General features: G+C 39.1%; 1 protein-coding gene across 2 annotated transcripts in view; it reads left to right on the top strand.

Annotated features, from left to right (window-relative positions):
* Positions 1–20,059, top strand: part of LOC122878537 (limbic system associated membrane protein) — a 455,066-nt gene that overhangs the window by 171,468 nt on the left and 263,539 nt on the right. The window lies entirely within an intron of this gene.

Genomic DNA, 20,059 nt, shown 5'->3' with positions numbered 1-20,059 from the left:
CCCAAAAATTCCAAAAATGTAAAGCCTAAAGTCTATTTGTCTTTTCATTAGGACGATATAACTTGTGAAATTGTGTGAAAATACCATTTTATGGAACTGTGAGATGACACACATTACTATGCAAGTTGAAAAAATGCAGTAAAGTGCAATCAGGAGTCGCTGCAAAACACAGACTGCAAATTGTGAAAGCATCATTTAACATGGGTGTACTGTATGTGTGTTGCCTTGTAAAAGTTTGTGAATTATCTAAGGTCCTAGCAGTAGAACAGTCTCATCACCTTTTAACCATTATGTGCAGTACCAAGCCTATTTTACAGATGGCCTTATGTTTGTGTCTAGCTAGGTGATGGATTTTAAACTGTAGTTTTGGTAACTAAAAACTCCCAAAAATTCCCAAATTGTGTCGACGATTTCACCATTATTTTCATTAAGTATGTGAGTGATTTTGTAATGCCATTGGGTCCACTTCCATCACACAAGCTAATTTCTTCCTCAGAATTGCTCACTGTCACCATTGAGGCTGAGCTGGACTGCATCTTTTGTCAGAGCGAGGTGAAGAGGCCTTCTGATGAGTGTTTGTCTGCTGGCTGCTGGTAGAAGTACCTTTGAGTTCCCATCAGTCTATAATAAGTCCTCTCACATTCACTTCTCACCTCCAAATGGAACTTTTTGAAAGACACAGATTCAAGTGGAGCAGAGCTTCATCTCACAACCTGTTGACTTGTTTAGCCCGTAGAGGTTTGAAGAATCAGACTCACTGCTTTCTCAAATTGTTGACACTCATCTGTACAGTTATCGCTGTTTGTCATAATGTGGACTGTTAAAAGCTCCAGCTTCAGTAAATAGATCTCTAACCTCTCACTTTCTTATGAAGAGTCAGTGACAGGCAGCTGAGTGGAACCAAGCAGAGAAAAGTCACTTATTGGGATTGTTGCTTTCACAACTATGTAACCATTAATGTGTTATGCCTGACACTTGGCTTATCAGTGAGATGATGAAAATGGGGGAAAGTGCTGATATTGAATCTGTAAAGCGCAACCACACTGCCTTTAAAAGACACTTATCTCTGAGCCTGCTTCCTACACCTGTGACCTTGCATTAAAATGTACCACAGTCGATGCTTTTAGTGTAATTTTCATGCGAGAGAAAAGCATGAAGAAGCTGAAGAAGAATCACGAAATCAAACTCTGAACTCTAGAATACAGCTGCCATTTGCATTTGGTAAATTAATGCTTTTGCGTCGCCATGAGTCACCATGTGTTTTGACAGACTTCACATCCATGCAACATGGACTGGTACTGTCTTACAAATTGACTTCATTATATCATCCCGAAGCATTGTCATATTTAAAAGTCTATTTTTAATACTGTCAATTGGATGACAGGTAATTTTCTAATATTCTTCTATGCTCCTCAGATCTTGATATGCATATGAACAATCAGATATAATTATGACCTGACTTTCAAATGACATTTAATATGTTTTGACAAAATGGGAGCATTTCAAATTTCTGACAGCAGTAAATTAAGATTGTGGGCTGAAAGCACAAACATCCTGTTTCCAAAGTTTCAGTGTCATGTGTCATAAGTTTATTAATACTGATACTGAGTTTCTTTTTTGATTTCAATGCAAGTTATTTATTTGACAAATGATGATGAGCATCCACAATCAGCAGTGAATCTTAATACCCATCTAGACAGCACAGTTGGTTGATTATTGACAGCAGCTTGTCAGTTAATATACACATCACTGAATAATATTAAATAGCAAACCAGTCAAATGTGGCAAATCACCACATCATTAGAACCTGAAATTAAATGAGATATTTTTTATCAAGATGGAAGTCAGTCATAATTTCCTCAAACAGCTTATTATTTTCCACGTCTAATAGGAGTTTGCATATCAGTCTTTCCAAATGCACCGCTAGTATTAATAACACTGTCAGTATAGTTCCAAATTCCCACCCTGGTCCGTAATACCCACATGCATATGTGTTTCTTTGACTATGTCTTACCTGTCATAGAATAGTGACCGGCCAGGGTGTTTTGCCCTCTACATGATGGGACAGGCAAACTGTAGGTGTGAAGCTCTGCAGTCCCCCTAAAAGGATCATTAGGATGTTGGCTGAGCAGGTCAGGTTTTCCAGTAACACGTAGTGTGCTGGTCCTAGTGCTGACTGCAGGATCACTGTTCATTTAAGGTCCTGGGAGTTGGATCAACCCTGGCAATTTGTCCATCAGCATGACAACTCTACAGTCTGTGTGTGGTGGGGCCATACTGTAAATTAATCACATTTTATTAGTCAAATCAACTAAACTTTGGTACATTCTACCATTCATACGTTGAGCTGACACTGACCTGACACTGACAGACAGCCTCTGATAGTGTTGCGCACATGCTGTGGCTTAGCTGATTTATAGGCTGGACATTGTGTTGCATTCATGTGTCTGATCTAAATATAAGAATCACTTCTGGAGAATGCAGGTAATCGATTAATTTTGTAACTCATGGTACAAGTATTATATTGTAATTGTTGTCTGTCTGGGCTCTGGGAAATAAGTAATTGTTTTTAGTTTTGTTTTGTTTTTTAATATTGACATTTAATCAAGAACATATTTAACAGATTAATCAACAATGAAAAAAACTAATTGTTGTTTCATCCTGAATATTAACAGTGGGATAAATGCTGTATGATACCTTATGAGATATATTAAGCTGCCTGTGTCCGTGGTGGTGGGTTGAGTATCTGTGATTCAGTTGTTAAAGGCCAAAGCTGTTTATTTATCCCATTAACTTAACAGTGTGAATCAAGCCACTTTACCTTAAACAGTGTGTTCTTCTTTCTTGTTTACTGATCCTCAGTAAGATAATAAGCAGCACTGCATAAAAATATGCATACCATGGAATGTGACTGTGGTTACACAACAGCAAAGCATTTTTGAAAGCTTCACTTTGTTGAAATCTCATAAATACATTGTAGAAACAAACTACAAAGCCACTGTATTTAAACCTCTGAGTCAGGCTCACACATTCAACTCTGGTAGTCAGAGGCCACACAGGCAATCTCTTTTTATCTGGTTTGAGAGGACAAGTTTTTGCTCTGTTCATTCTTTCTGAAGATCATATAATGCAGCTTCAAAGGAAATCTACAAGAGGAACAGTGAGGTGTATAATACAAACTACTCTCTCACTGAATTCTGAATTACATTCTGTTTGTGGTGAACTTTGTCTTGTCCAAGTAACCCTTACATTTTGCTTTCATCATTTCCGTCCAACATGCTGAGGTTCTGTTTTTTATGTAGCTTTGATTGATGTAAATTTTATTCAAAACATTGACTCGGAGCAGCTGGGAGCAGAGTGTGTTCTATGTGCCTCCATCATGTATCTTGTGTGTCTCACACCTGTCTGATGCTATTAGATCACAACACGTCTGCTGAGCTGATCAACACTGTAGCCCAGCAGATGGTGAGCTGATGACCGTTCATAATGGAGAAAATGAACATTAAATCACCTGATAAGAGAAATTAGATTGACTTTTTCTATCAGGAGAGCCTAGACACTCTGTGTTGTGTGTGATCACACTGAGGTGTTTGAAGTTTAGACTTAAATCCTTTAAATATAACAGCAGTTCTGTGTAAATGTATCTTATGGAGACCAGTACCCTGCAGTCCTCAGTTTAAATGAAGACTACGTCCTCACATGATGTGAACTTTGTGGCACTGTGAAGTCAGTGTTTGTTCTCTTGGGCAGCCAGAGGGAGGATGTGTGTCCCCTCAGTGTCCAGTCCTTGGCCCTGTCCTCTCATATCTTTCCATGTTCTCTTGTAGCTGATCCAAAGCTGGACAGCTGTCCTCCCTCCCAGCCTGTCTTCTGTCAGAGCCAGAGGGCCAGAGCTGCTCTCTTGTGTCCTGTCAGTGGTTGGACCTCTCTGTCTCTTCTCCACCAGACTCCACAGCCAGGCAACCACACACAGACTGACCTCCATCTTCTGTCCTTTAAACCAGGACAAAGCTTCACGTCTCCTCCACATGTCATTGTCACTGTCCTGCTGTCTTTGGCTTCGACTGATTAGAGAGCTTTAAATAGTTCATGGGGACAGTGTGTGTATTTGTGTATGACTTCTGACCTGACTTCTGGAGGACACAAAAAACCATTTCGCACTGTTTGTTTGCATGCTGGGATTTGGACTCGCTTCACTAAAGCATTATCTGCCTCTGCATTTCAGAGTCTTTGGTCTTCATGCGTTAAGTTTGCAAAAACAATTCTTTAGTCATCAGTTGATGACAGATTTTCAATCTGAGCCTCTAAGTAATATATAAATTCCAGCTCAAACACGCAGTTGAGAAAGACCCCCTACAGGCCTAAATAGTCCCACATTTACAACAAACAAAAAGATGCACAAACACATTCATGCACTGACATCACACACTTCACACAGACTGCCACAGACTACCACCTGCCATGACGTTAAGTAAAGAGGAGGAATTAAAGGCTTTCAGGCGAGAGTAGTTCCTCTACTCTTGACAGGTTTTAAAGGAGAGATGTTTGCTATGCATGCTGAACTGCCAGTGGGTGTTTATAGTTGTGCTCTGTATTCTCCCCTGCACTGTCTTTGCCTCTCACAGTATTCATGACAAGTTTCAAAACATCGCCCCCTTTGTTTTTTCTCAAACTCCATGAATGCAAAGTCACCAGTGGGTCCTCCTCCCACATTCTCTCTTTTCCACTTCAACACAAAGTCATTCCGTCTCCAGAGTTTGTATTCACCTTCACTCTGAAAGAAGTGCTTTGTGAATTTTTTCAGTTGTTTTTCACCCCTCACAAGAGATGGAGGCATTCCAGTGTGGAGCTTGACTTTCATTACTTATCCTCCACACACACACACACACACACACACACACACACACACAGATACACACAAGCAGCTGTTGACAATGAACAACTCATTGACAAAATTGGCTATGATTCAGTTCATCCTGCTGACCTTGTTTCCTACCTTCATCCATTCCTCAGATTTGCATTAAATGAATGCAATATTGTACACATTAAAAAGTTCTGTATTTCCCTGGTCATCAAGTATGAAGATGTTCACACAATCTGCTAATATGCCCAAACACTCTTCACCTCATGACAGGCCTGATCGCATAGCCTCTCCCATGCTGCTATGCCAGACTGAGCTGGCACACACACTATCTCACCCTGGCACGTACCAGACCCTGTCAGCCTCCGTTCCTACAGGAGGAATCAGCTAATTAGTCTGAAACTGAAGAGACAAAGAGCTTTCAGCAGCTGGATTGGCTGGACTGAAATAGAACCAGCTTCTCTGTCCCCATCATCCATATTTCCTATTCTCAGATTTATGCCCTTAACATAATGAAATATTTTTAAGTTGTATTAATTTTGTTGGAGTGATTTAGACTTTGTGTTTAGGTACTAACTGTCTCTTTTCTCTCTGTCTGCTTCTCCGGGATGCTGTCTTCTTCTGAACTGCTCCGCCCTGGGCCTATCTGTGGATCTTGCAGGTAAAACTAGTGGTAGTTGTTATCCTGTACTAATAGGGTGTGAGTGTAAATGTGTACATGAGCACATATACAGACTGGTGTTGGGTTGGTCTCTACTGTTTGATCAACTTTAATAAAAAATGTTTTGAATATATCTTGTCAAAATACATATTAATACATATTAAACAAAAGTATGGATTCAAATCATATGTCACATCTCTAGAGTGGATTGAAAAATAGTCAGGAGGAAAAAATATTGTGTGAGCTGTGTGATTTGGGAGAAGTGGACGATGAGTCTACTATGATGTTTAAATTTTCCACGAAATGGCTCGATAAAACCAATTCTGTCTGACAGTTTCTTGAGAAAGCGTCACTACTTTGCAGATTTACAACTTTGCTAACTTCTTTTTGTTTACAAACTAGTATGCAGGTCTTCCAGACCTGATCCAATGATCACACCTGAGTTCGACACAGAGGAACGGTGTGTTTATGTGCTGTTGTGTAGCTGATAGTTGATAGCAAACTTGAATATAAAACCAATGGGCCACTGGAAGGTAGGAAAAATGCATTTAAAAATGCAAGCACCATTTGCATTAATTGGGAAATGGTTGTCAATAATGTAAGTTGTAAGCACAAAGGATTTACTGGGCTGGTGTCGTCCTTTAAGTTTGTGTTTACTCAGCATTCTGAATCTGGCTTATGTGAATGTGTGTTGTCTTGTAAGTCCATGTGGGCTGGGCATAGCTGTATGCATGATACAACAATAGAAACCCCAATACATTTATTCATTCACTATTATTTGGTCAAATCTTTCCCACAACAAAGTCAGCTGCTAAATACAATATCATTGCCTATACTTTGCAGAGTAAACTATTTCTTTTCCAAATTAGTGATTGTAACTTTTTTATTAATCATCAGAAAATGGAGGAATAATAATTAGTGATTGCTGTCATGTAGGAGGTTTGGATATATATACTGATAGAGAGAATGGATCAGAGTGGAAAATAAAGTCCAAGGGGTAGTGGTAATGTGGTGGGGATGGTTGCTGGGTCTGTCTGCTGTGTGGAGGTGCATCAACACCATCCCTCATCAATTTAACCTTTTCTTTCCTTGCAATTTGACATTGCAAGCATAGCCTTGTGAATATTTTTTGTTACAGTGACATGAGTAAAAGTGTACGCTATGGGACATTTTTCATAACTGAATTAATCTAATTTGACCACATTCGTCTCACAGTGAATTGTGCCGCACTTGTAGCCAGTTTGTGTCATTGCCAGTGTTTTTTTCCACCCCATGCAGTGACAGCCATATGGTCAGAGTGTTTGTGTGATGAATAGTGTTTCACTTCCAGCTACATCAGGTTGGAGAGAATCATCCTCTGTCCTAGTCATTCAGTCTAAGCTGTAATGTCAGATTTATTCTCTTCAACTAGTGTGCATGTTACCTCTGTTGGGTTTTCTACAATGACTAAGCTCGCTGAGGTTGATTGCTGGTGTGTAGATGCTAACTGTCTCTTTCAGCTTGTTTTTGGGATACTGCCATGTGCCCTGCTCTATCCTGCGCCTTTCTTGAAGCAGGTAAAACATGACTAGTTTTTCTAAAAAAATGTGTAGAGCAGATGGACATGTGGATGTGCTAGTGTTAATGTTCCATGGTGGTAAAATGCACGGTGAATAGAAAGAGTTAACAATTCATTACATCCATCACCCACACCTTGACTTGTCATAACAGGAAAAGCACAGGTGCACCTATTAACATTTGTGATGGCTTCATTTCATTTAGGCGTGTCAGTTAGCCAGCATGCAGAATATCAGTTCCATTACTCAAGAACACCTAAACGCAATTAGTAATCACTCCACATTTCATCACTCTCCACTGGCTCCATGTTGCTGCTCGCATTGAGTTCAAGTCACTAATAGAGTGACCCTTAACACAGCACCCACCCACCTGAACTCCTTTATTCAGGTTTAGAAGCCTCCTTGTTCACTACGATCTGCAAATAAATGACAGCGACTTCTACCATTACTGCGAGGCAGGAAATGTCAATCCAAACTCGGTCCCTCGGTGGTAGAATGAGTTACCGAACTCGATTGGGTCAGCAGAATCCACGTCTGTCGCTCAAGACCTACATCTTCCGAGTATATTTAGATGTACTACTCACCTAATATGCTCTTTCTCTCTCTCGCTAAAAAAAACTGTAATTTGCTGTGTACCTATATGTTACATCATGCACCTGCAACCTTGTGGCACTCCTTGAAGTCTTCCCCTTGAGTATACCACGGCTTTGATTGTTCCTTAATGTAAATGTAATGTAATATTATTAGTTACACCTGCCTTTGAAACGTCAAAATGCCTGTTGTGTGAGAGGTCTACTCTGTTATAATGTCGAGCCTTGTTTATATATAGAGGCCATGTTTTGTACTCACAAACACGGTTGGGCTAAAGAATGAGCTCAACTGTAAAAACTTATTATTAACTTAAATTAGCCTGATGTGTTAGAAAAAGTGGATGTTAGCTAGCACATTTGCTCACATCTACAGCACAAATATTTCTAATTCCAACATTATCTACCCAAACAAAAACCTTAAAAATCATCTTGTTTCATAGTAGTGTTAACACTGAGTGTGTAGGTTAGTCTACTATGGCTGGTGTCTACTAAAGGCACAGCGAGTTAAGTGAGTGTGGCTTTTTTTTAAAGCTTTTGTTAAGTAAACCAAAGTAAATCTCTTTGTAAAGTAAACTAACTTACAGTACCAAGAAAAATCTCAAAAGCCAAACCCATTTATTCTGTCTGAGTTGCCCCACCTCATAATTTAATGCAAAAGAATTCAAACATATGCCTTTCATTTTTTGGACTATGACATGTTTACAATTCAGAATCGGAATCAGAAATACTTTATTGATCCCCGAGGGGAAACTCTTTTTTGATACAGCTGCTCACTATCACGTCAGTGCACACAGGAATAGAAGTACTAGGCAAAAAAATATATATAATACACTATAATACAGGTCAGAAAATAAATTAAGTACCAAGTGGGTGTACGTATAAAATAAAAATAAGTGTAAAGTACAAAGTGGATTTACCGGTTGATGATAAGTATGTACAGTATAATAATACAATGTAATAATATAAGTAATAAGTAGTAGTGCATGTACTGTCAAGTTAAATGTAGCTTATTAAGATTATTATGAGACGGTGGATATTGCACCAATTCAGTGTTTTAGTAACATTGTATGTCCTCTGCCTTTTTACATTGCTGTAAAAATTGCAGTGGATTGAATGTGAAAGGGTCAGTTGTAGATCTGCTTTTTGCTTTTAGCTGCTTCAAGCCAGCTTTAGTTCATTGTTTTGGCTGGGATGGTCAAGCATCAACGAAATCATCAACATCCCATATAAAAAATGTTGGCAGTTAAGCATACACTCCTTGCCCACCACAAAACAACAGAGAGAGAGAAAAGCAATGCAGTGGAGCTGTTAAGAACTTTTAGGTGTGAGTGCCAATGTGCCTTCCCCTTTTCCCATTTGACTGCTGGCCATAGGGGCTGTTACATTTAGAGCAGTTTTTATGTGTATGTTAATATTTCCTAACTGTTAACCATAACTATTTTGCAGTGAAAAGATACCAATAGATGTTGACAGAGGAGGGGGAAGGTCAAACTAATTGGAAGCGAAGCACTCAGAGGGCTGAGGAAGCCTCCAAACTGTCCACATGGTCCGGTAATGATCTCTCGTCTAATGCCAAATCATATGCCAACTTAAGTTTTCTGGCATCCACTCTCTCGCTTTCTTAGTCAGATTAGTTAGCTTCTGTTCACACTGTTTGATTCTGACTGTTCTATTCTCTTAGTCTGCTTGTTTTTTTGATTCTCTTTACTGGCTGTGATGTAGCTTGTTTACATTATCCGCACTAAGCAATCCGACAGGCTCTGACTTGTGTTATGTACAACAAAACCAGCACTTTTTAAATTGATGGACCTGCATTGAGGGCTTGGCACCATTATTGGTTTGCAGCTTTGCTTTCTACTGTAGCAATGTGTTTATCTGACTCCACTAATACTGCAGTAATTGACCAGAGGAAGATGAGCCTCCCACTGTACCCACTGTGATTCAGACTCTCTAAGAAAGTAGTAAACTTCATGAGCAGAAAAGGAGTAGATATTCAAGATTTGAACATTTCCTCTGTCAAAAGGATAAAAGTTAACAGTTGTATACCACCCCTTTCAATTGGAGAGAAAGGAAGTTTTATTGACTCAAGATGATTATGTAAGGCATTTTTCCTTTAAAGTTTCATTGGTTCATTGGCAGATTTTTCAATACTAGCTTAATTGCTCTCTCGTGTTCTGGTGTCTTCTGCATCCCACAATGTCCCTGCTTTTATCACCCATCACATCAAACAGCAGCCCCAGTGATTAGATCAAGGGCGTAGGTTTGGCTTTAATTTTGGTGGGGACATTTTTTGTCAGATGGCCAATATGCTCATTTGTTTATGTGTGCACCTGCTACATAACGGCTTTTCTCTTCCTGATGTGCATGTGTGCGCACAGATACAAACGCAGAAATAGCTCGACTCTCGTGCTTACTCTATATAACTTGCCTAAAACAGGACTTGTATCATATCAAATGTTTAAACAGATATCTTACATGTTATGTTCATATATATCAGTATATATGTGAGACTACAATTAGTAATAAAATAAATTAGATATGATAGATTTTCACAATAAACCTGTAGTAATGTGCTGCTCTCTCTAAACCAACTATCTGCTGTAAAAACATCTTCAAGTCTCACCTGAGAATCCGTAACTCTTTTCCTCTTTCCATCTGCTGATTTGAGCTACAACTCAAAGGTTTGTTGCTGTTAATAAAATGGTGCTTTATGACAGAGCAACAACAATGTTCTAACATGGACCTATATTTAAACCCTCTCAAAAACCTCCACTTGTATTTATTTTTCAGTCATCTTGTGAACTTAAAGCCAGACATGTCACTATGACATCAGAGCTCACCTGAGAGCCTACGGCTCACCTGTCTGAGTGTCTCTGTGGTCAGACTGCTGCTACCAGGATTTATATGATAAAATGAGGAATGACATTCACAAACAAACTAATCAGTCCTGCTGTGGCTATTTTACCCTCTACTATAATTTAATATAGTTTACCTTATGTATAATATCCGTAATATAATGGCCCATACAAAAATATGGACTCCTGATCCACTCAAGAAAAAATGGGAGGGGTGGGGTTGATGTTAGTTCCCTAAATATTAATCCTGCATATTACTAATGTCAAAGATGATAAACATTTTGATTGATTAGAGAACAGCTAAGCTGTTACCTACACTTTGGTTCTTCATGAAATACGACCTGATGAAATTACTTTTTGGGGGGCATTTTTGCCTAGTAATAAAGTTGTTTGATAAAATGATACGTCTGACCAGAGAACACAAATCAGCCAACACCTTAGTATCAACAACATCGTAACATCAGTTGACCGATGTTATATCCAGCGAAGACGTTTTCAATTCTGCAATGTTTAAAATTGGTTAATCCATAATACCAACTGCTTAAACCTGCCTTTCATTCATCACTGATCAGGCTACTTCTGCCAGTGCCGCAGCCAGCTGACAATGTGTAGCGCAACAGGTTGCCAGATCATCAGGTCAGGTGTCTTCCATATCCTGATCTTTCACACTTGATCATAATAACCCACTTTTTGCAGAAAACACACAGACTTGGCAACTCTGCATAGATCTTACTGTTAACACTGTGTGAAGTTAAAAAGAATATTGGTAGGGACAATTCAGCAGCGCCTTGACATTGGTAGGAATATGTTCCTACCGTCCATACCCAAATCTGAATAAGATTATAGACATGCTGAATGTCGAAGTACTGCATATGAATTCAAAGAGAAACAAGGGGAATGGCGAACTCAGCGTTGACTCCAGTACTGTCTGGGTGTCCTGAGCCAATCATCAACTAGACAAGCCAAGTTAAAGAGTAACATAACACTAAAACCACTGTTTTGAGCTTTAAATTAAGTGTACAGTTACTTTATTATATCATCCGTTACCTGTCCTGGTCTGTAGTGTTGATTCAACTGCGATTATTCATATTTTTACAGTGAATCAAGTAATTGAAAAAAACAAGAATCTAGGATGAAAGCAACATTATTTTTAACATCCACCATTATTGGATATTTTGCATCGTGCACACTTATTTTATCCAAAGTCTACTTTTGTTCCTTACTCTTCTAACTTCCTAGTGTAACTCTGCACAATATTAATAAAATACTATACATAATTTAGTGATTCTATATTTCCCCAAACTGTCATTTCCTAGTCATTCTTGCACTTCTACAGTTTGTGACAGCTTGAGTCAGGTTTTTAGGAAATGACCAGCTGTGTCTAGTTTGTATGCTTGCCAATGTTATTGCAGCTCTTTCAGTGACAGCCATATGGTCAGTGTGTTCGTCACATAGTCACCTTTGCCACGTAATAACCTTTGGTTGGGTTATTTTCAGCATTTCTGAGCAGTGAATAATAATCACGCTTGGATGTAAAAGAAGAGGGCAAGACAGAGAAAGTCGGCGTGTCAGTTTGCTCATTCACAGGAAGGTTACAAACACGCAGATCAGCTGTTGCATCTTGTGCCGTTCCAGTTGAGTCAGGGACACCGGTTTGACAGAGTCACATTCACTGCATATGTATAGCATATGCTCCTCTGAGCCCCCATCAGCAGACGCTTGACATATGACAAGGACATGTTGGACATGAACCTGTCTGTTATATGATCAGTCTACTGAAAAGACATGTTGACAGAAGAAGCCAGCATTTCTAACATCAGCTTTTTGAACTGGATATGCCCTGGAGAAATGCTTGTTGTGCTCACGATCAAAGAGATGTTGTGGTACACAGTGCTATTGAAACAACCTTATCAAATGATTTCATCAATTTTGCACACACACACACACACACACACACTTACACATCGTGGCATTTTGAGTGCCAGAAAAAACGTTATCCTCGCTGTGGTTCTCCAGTCTCTATCTAACTTTAGGAAATGTCTGACTGCACTCCACTTGCAGTATTACTTAGAGTAGATATGCACGCATACACTGAATCCCACTGATACCCTTCCCATACTTTCAATCTCCTTTAGTATTCCACCTACTATTCCAGGAACCCAAGTAGCTTGCTTCAATCTGTCAATTTCTCTGTCATATCAATGTGTGATGTATGAATTCAAGCTGTGTTCAGCCATGACAGCAAACACAGCCTCCCCTCCCGGCATGTCAGCGAGGTGCTGATGCAACACAGAGAATCCTCGTATTCAAACTGCCCTCTGCAATGTGGCATCTCCAAGCTGTGACAGAGGCTCCTAAGGAAGCTCATTCGCATTGCAAAATCACTCCTTGGGTGCTAAGATGTGTGTGTCTGCCAGTGCCAGTGTGTGCGTGAGCGAGCATGTGTCTGATGGGTGCACAGTGTGTGGCCTGTTTGCAGGCGTGTGTGTGTGTGTGTGTGTGTGTGTGTGTGTGTGTGTGTGTGTGTGTGTGTGTGTGTGTGTGTGTGTGTGAGTGTGCATTTATTCAGCTTGACGACCACACTCATCTTGTCAACACCCGGCAGCACTCAGATCTCATTCAATAACACAACTGACCTCTTTCTCTCAGCGTCTAACCATGCGTAATCTATCTGTTCGGGTTCTGTTTACATTAATGCATACCTGTTTGTTAACGATGTTGTTGTTTATTTTGCACCATATGTTGTGGAAGGCAGTCACAGCTTTTAAAGCTGTAACACGGAATATGAACAGACCAGAAAGATGCATATCAGTCCACAGCATCTGGTTATCTATTCATCTATGCACATTTTTATATCTGACAAATGTTCTTGGTTGTCATTTGGCAGACATTTACTCACACTAACGTACACCTGCAAACCTGTACACCTGCTCATGCATATAATGTTCTCTCTACTCTCTTATAGGGACGCTTGTAAACGAAGTTGTTTTCCATTTAATTAAGCCTGTCAATATGATGGTTACTGCATAGGGCAGAGAAAGGATAGCACGCACGCACCCTATACACCATGTCCTCGAACACAGAGAAATTGCATACTAGTATGCAAATGAAACCAAACGTTGTTGCTGTTGATCTGAAATTTGTCACCGTTTGATTTTCATATTTTTAGCCATGCTAGCAGCATGGCTCTAGGGATGGCAATGTCGGTCTGTTGGTCCAGACTCAAATATTATTGCCATGGAATTTTGTACAGACATTCATGTCCCCAGAGGATAATACATACTTTGGTGATCCCTTGACTGTACCTCCAGTGCCAGCATGAGGTTGACATTTGTGGTTTTGAGTGAAATGTATTGGATGGATTGCAATGCAATTTTGTACACACATTCATGTCCCCATTTTGATGATTTGTAATACTTTGGTCACCCCCTGAGTTTAAATCTAGCTCCATCATCAGGTCAAAACAAAATTTTTTCCAATACTTAGTCATAGGTGTTTGACTAAATACCTGAAAAACAGCTTTACTTAGTGTTTATTTCAAATTAGCAAATGTGAAAATGCTAACATGCTAGCATTTAGCAGTGCATCCTCCCAGAGCCACTAGCATGGCTGTAGACTCTTAGTATTGTTACTGTACATTAACATTGCATTAAAGCTTTCAAATGTATAATGTATGTTTTAATGTGTGTCTTTATACCAGTAGTTTTAACATCTGACTTTGTTTTATTTTTTTAATCCAATTTCTGAATAATGTCCAACAGAAACCAATGGTTTATTAGTAAGAACCCATCATAATTAAAAACCTAGAACATAGTTGCTAACTAGAAAAAAGGAAAATGATGTGAGCATTCAATTCTCTTCAGATGCTGGAGAGAGAATGCATACCAAATGTCTACGACAATGACAAACTCTTCTATAGGACGCACATGAGCAACATTTTGATCACTTGATCTTTATCAGATCTTTATCAGCTTCAGTCAGTGATCAAAATGTTATTCATATGTACCCTTTAACTTTAATATTAATGTATTGGGAGCCCCTCAGTTTTGCAGGCAGGCATTCTTCAATTTTATTTAGTCTAGTTTTTTTCTTCTCATTGACTTCCCCTCTCTAATCAACCTTGAGCTCAAGGTTAAAATCGATCGACTCTCAGCTTCGTTGGTTTTAAAGATACTTGATTTGATGCGCATTCATGTGCATGCATAGCGTGAAAGCTAAGACACATGCGCATGCACATCACTTCGATCAAATTCACCTTTGTTATCAGCGGACCTGAGAGGTGCACATTGTTTAATTTGCCCTTATCACAGCAGTATTGTAGACGAGGCTCTGGGCCATAGATTAAACGTCATTATTTAATGAGAGGAGAGCAGGATGGATGCAGCATGTAATTAGAACGACACATACGCTGCTCTGATATATCAATCACCATAGACTGCAGGTGTGTGTGTGTGTGTGTGTGTGTGTGTGTGTGTGTGTGTGTGTGTGTGTGTGTGTGCCTGCTGTGGGCTTTCTCATTCAATGCGCTTATGAGTATGTGAGTATGCTAACACTCAACACATTAGGTGCTGCTCATCAGTCTTTGTTAAATCTGTTTTTGTAACACATGAAGACACACACACACACACACACACACACACACACACACACACACACACACTCGAATGATCTCGAATAATATGAATCTTATTTATGAATCCCACTCCTCAAGTTTCTGAGAGGTAGAATTCATGTAGCTGTGCACAGACTGAGCATGTAAGCTCTCTGGTGTTGCTGGTAGAATATGTTAATGATCCTGAGGTTTGGTAATAAGAATGTCTTCCATGACTAATGGAGGTAGTCACTATCTATTTATCTCTGTCTCTCCAGCTATGTTTTTTTTTCTCTATCTCATTTTTTTTTTTTACTCAGACAGACAAACACACATGTTAATAAAAAAACTATGTGTGGATCCTATTCATCAAGATGGAATGTGACGTATTAGGCACAAACATAAAAATACACACAGCACACACACACACACACACACACACACACACACACACACATCTAATACAGTACAAATGCATATAGCAGACTAATACTGTAAGTTACAGTAACAGGGCATCACAAGGCAAACTCATTAATTATGTGGATCTACTGACATCTAGTGGTCATTATATTTCACTGCATAGTCCAATACTGGTTATTTGTACAGGTATTTTACAGATGTAATAATGGCTGTTAGTACTTCATAACTGTGAACAGTAGCACAATGCTAAGCATTACCCACAATGTGTAACACATTTGAGATATAAATACGGAAATAAATACATTTTTTGAGGTTTTCATGCTGCACACATTTTCTTGTATACCATATTTTATAGATTAAGATATGTTATAGATTATTTTAAGATGTGCTATAAAAATGGAAATATGGAAATAGTACACTGTCCTGTGAAGTCAGCTGTCTGTAATCAAAATGCTTTATTTTGCAGGTACGGCAATGTGAAGGCTGTAAAAGAGTAGATGCAGAATGGATAGTTTGTTAAAGTGAGCAAAGGAACTAAGACCATCATGTTACATGATGTTGGGCACAGTTTTGGCAATGACTTGTATTGATTAATTCTGCAACAAAGAGGATAAAGTGGGACATTAAAACTTATTTTCATATAAAACAAGTCTAATGAAAGTTTCTAAATATCTAAAGTGTCTAAAGCAGATATTTCCATATACTTAGTTATTACTTAAATAACTGCAACATCTCTCTCATTGCTCACTGAGACATGATGGTATCTTAGAAACTTTATAGTTCATACTGGTTCGGCCGACTGAAGACAGTGAATTAGCCTCCAACTCTTCTTTTTTTTTGTAATCCACAAATCTGCAAAAGGGGGTTGATAGCGGCAGTGCAAAGCAAAGGAGAACTTTGTGTGGATTGATTGATTGATTGATTTATTTGAGTGTCCTGCACCTTATGGTGCCCAGCCCGTAAGGACTTACAAGACACTGGGCAACAACAACAACCAGGATGGTCACATGACCAATCACAACATACAGTTCCACAAATTCAACATGTCAGAACATTCACTTTCCAGAACAAATAAGGTCTTATTATGATGTATATATTGTTCCCTGTCTTCTCTGTTTCCATGCATTTTCTATAAATCTCGCTAAAGCAAATATTAAAGAGCAAAGTCAACATAACCAAAACAAATCATGGATCCCCAACTGCATTTTTTCATACAAATAATTCCTCATGGGGCAATGGAATACAAAATGAAATTCATCCTCAAAAATGCATTAACACTTCTCTTCAGGAATACCTTTATATCTGCCTACCTCAGTTGCCAGAGGCAAGGTACCAGTTCTTAACTGAGCACACAGGACCTCTTGCCCTCTCTGTAAATTTAATTGTATATAAGGCTCAGTGCAGTAATCCTCTTTTATTTGAACATAGTTTCTGAGCTTTGGCTTATTCTAAATCTCATCCTCCCAATGTTCCTTATGGATCTTTAGTAGTTTTTCTTTGACTATATTTATGTTACACTGCAAATTATTGCTGAAAATAAAATGTAAATCAGAGAGAGAAAATATTGCAGAGACTTCTCTTGACCAAGGGTGCTCTGTCCCAAAAATCTTTTTAGTCTCCAACTGGACCAGGCGGTTCCACAGCTGAACTATTTCACATCTCTGCTTTATAAGACATGAGACCCATCCCATGTCGCCTTCAATAGCCCGCTTAGCGGGCATGTAACCTTTTGTCAGTCTAATGCCCTGTACTTCCTCTCACAAAGACACAGACACATGTGCATGTCAGCGGTCTGCTCACTGTTTGCTTTACTCTTTGCACTGTGTTAAAGTAACTTTTAACAGATGGCACAAGGCAGCTCAAAGTGTTTGATCAGTCCGCCTTTGCTGTTGCTGGTTCTTTGAGGTCAGCTTGTGTGTGTCAGGGCCGTAATATTTTATGGAGATTTGAAAGATGCAATGCTATTTAAAACCTTTAATACATGCAAATGACATAAAAATAATTTATAAATTCAGTTGTTTCAAATATGAGTCTGCAGCAAAATAAGAAGTTTAACTATAAGGCTCCAAGGCTTCAGATCATAGTCAAAAGTTTGACTAGTTTGAATAAATTATGGAAAAGAAAAACATCACTTGGTGACCTTGCAGCCTTTCAAAAGTAAACAGTAAACATTTCAGCAACCGAGAAGTTTAAAGTTAGAGAACATGCTTTATGTATCTCTGGCAAACATGTAACAGGTTTAAATCATTAACTTTGCCATACCCTTTATTAGATCTTTAACTTTCTTCAAATGGGCATATGCCAGAAGCATTAAGCATGTTTTGAGTCTTGGAATTGGAAAGCAACTTTTTTTGGAAAACGATTTGAGGCAAAGAAAGGAATATGTATAGTTTCTGATGTGTCTGCAAAGGGCAGTGTTGCTTTAAGTGACTCTGAAATGTGATGTCAAGATAGCTTGACCTACCTTTGACAGAGCTGATTTAGCCAAAACAAAGGTGGGAAACACACACACACACACACACACACAAGCAAATGATGATAAGTGTTTGTAGCCAAACTGTGAAGTGACACACCAGCACACACAAACATACACAGATAGTTGACCGTGTTTGTGCCTCTTCCTGTAGTGTTTGTGTGTGTGCGTGTGTGTGTGTGTGTTTGTGTGTTTGTGCAAACATAGACCAAATCAGCATGTATCAACCCCCTGAAGTCCTTGACAGTCTAATTGTAGCCTTGATGTTAAGTGGATGTAACATGACAACTCTGAGACCATATTATTAGCAAACCACTGTCATTAGACAGCAGTCCTAAAAACACAGTGGGGCTACCTGTTGTTTCTGCATTATACAAAGAGCCTGCTGCTGTTGACTGTAATAAAGGTGTGTGTTGCAATTGTAAGCAACTCCTCCTATCAGAAATCATTCTCATTTGTTTAGGACGGGTATATAGTCAGTTAAGTAGACAGGCATGCTAGGTCAGGTTTTTTTGTTCTGCTTGCTTAGTACACACATCTGGATATTTGTAAGCTCTGTCTAAGGTTAGAAACCCATTTCCCACAAGGCCAAAGCAAAACCACCAGTCTGGAGTGAGTCATGAGCAGTTTTTTTATAAAAAGATGGTTTATGTAATCTGAAACACTCCAGATGCTGTGACTAATGAAGAATTCAAGATATTTTTTTATTATTTTCTTTCTTTTTTTAACCAAAATTTTAGCCGCTACATTGCAGTTGAAAATTACCCAAATCATATTTTTCTAAGTAAGCTGTGAGAACATCAAAATGTAATTCCTTTATACTTCAGAAAGATCTGCCTTTTTCTCACTTTAATGCATTGATTAAACTATATATATATATATATATATATATCCTTTTGCCTCTGTCAGGACATACAACACCCAGAAAAATTCCCTCTATACCTTTGGACATGTCCTTTAATGCCCAAGAATAAGTAAAGATGTAAAATGTTCACCCTGCTGTCTGCAGCCAGGCACACCTTTTTCAGCTTCTAACATTGCTGCTCCTCGTGTCAGATATAAAAAGCATTGCATCTGATTTTCACACAACGGGCTTAGGGGCCTTCTGAAGCGATGCAGCATTCAATTACTTAATCCTGAAGCAGAAGGGATCACGTACCAGTCACGCACTGTGAATAGACCCAGCAAAGATGAGCCACAAATCAACCCCGGCCTCTGCCATTGAAAATGCTGCGTCTGTAGCATTTTAGCAGCAGGGCTCTGCAGTTGTTCTTGTATTTATACTACAAATGGTTAGTACTTTGTTGCAGTATTATTTAGCAGAATTTGCTTTACTATAGAAACATTGGACCACAGATGTATTGGTATACAAGAACATGAGAAATTATATAGTTGCAGGAATGCAAAGACCAAGTAATAGATACTGTATTTTCTTAAATGGAATGCCCTTATAGTGTGTGTGTGTGTGTGTGTGTGTGTGTGTGTGTGTGGATGCTCAGGACACTGACTCTCAGTCAGATGTGGCCTGCATAGGCTTCCACATTCACTGGACAGAAGAGAGTGTGAGTACACACTACTCATTAGACACAGCTCAACAGTCTTCTGTGAAATCACGCTCTGTCACAGTCACACACACGAACACACGCACACACCTCGAATGCAGTCAGTGCCTCTCTTTCTCTCTCTCTGATGTTTCTATAGCAACGGCAGGCAGGACCAGAAGTGGGAGAAGGGAAGCAGTTGTATCCAGAACCCACAGCGAATTAGATACCCAGTCAAAATATGCACACAATACCAGTTTGACTGTGCCTTCATTTATCACCATATCACTGCCGACACATCGTGGGAATAGAAGTATTAGTAGTGCATTAAAGTAAATGCAATTAAAATATGTTGCATCAATCACTGTAACATGAAATATAAACTCAGTGGACACTGGGCGCACCTGCTCATTAATGCAAACAGCCAGTTCAGCCACACAGCAAAGCTTGAGGCCGCAACTCAAAATAGAAAGCATGCAGACTAAACTGAGAGTACAACCCACACAATTTG

Source organism: Siniperca chuatsi, linkage group LG7 (genome assembly GCF_020085105.1).
Source record: "Siniperca chuatsi isolate FFG_IHB_CAS linkage group LG7, ASM2008510v1, whole genome shotgun sequence".
NCBI lineage: Eukaryota > Metazoa > Chordata > Actinopteri > Centrarchiformes > Sinipercidae > Siniperca > Siniperca chuatsi.
Note: the sequence above shows the minus strand (reverse complement) of the source record. Positions and strands in the feature narration are given on the sequence as shown.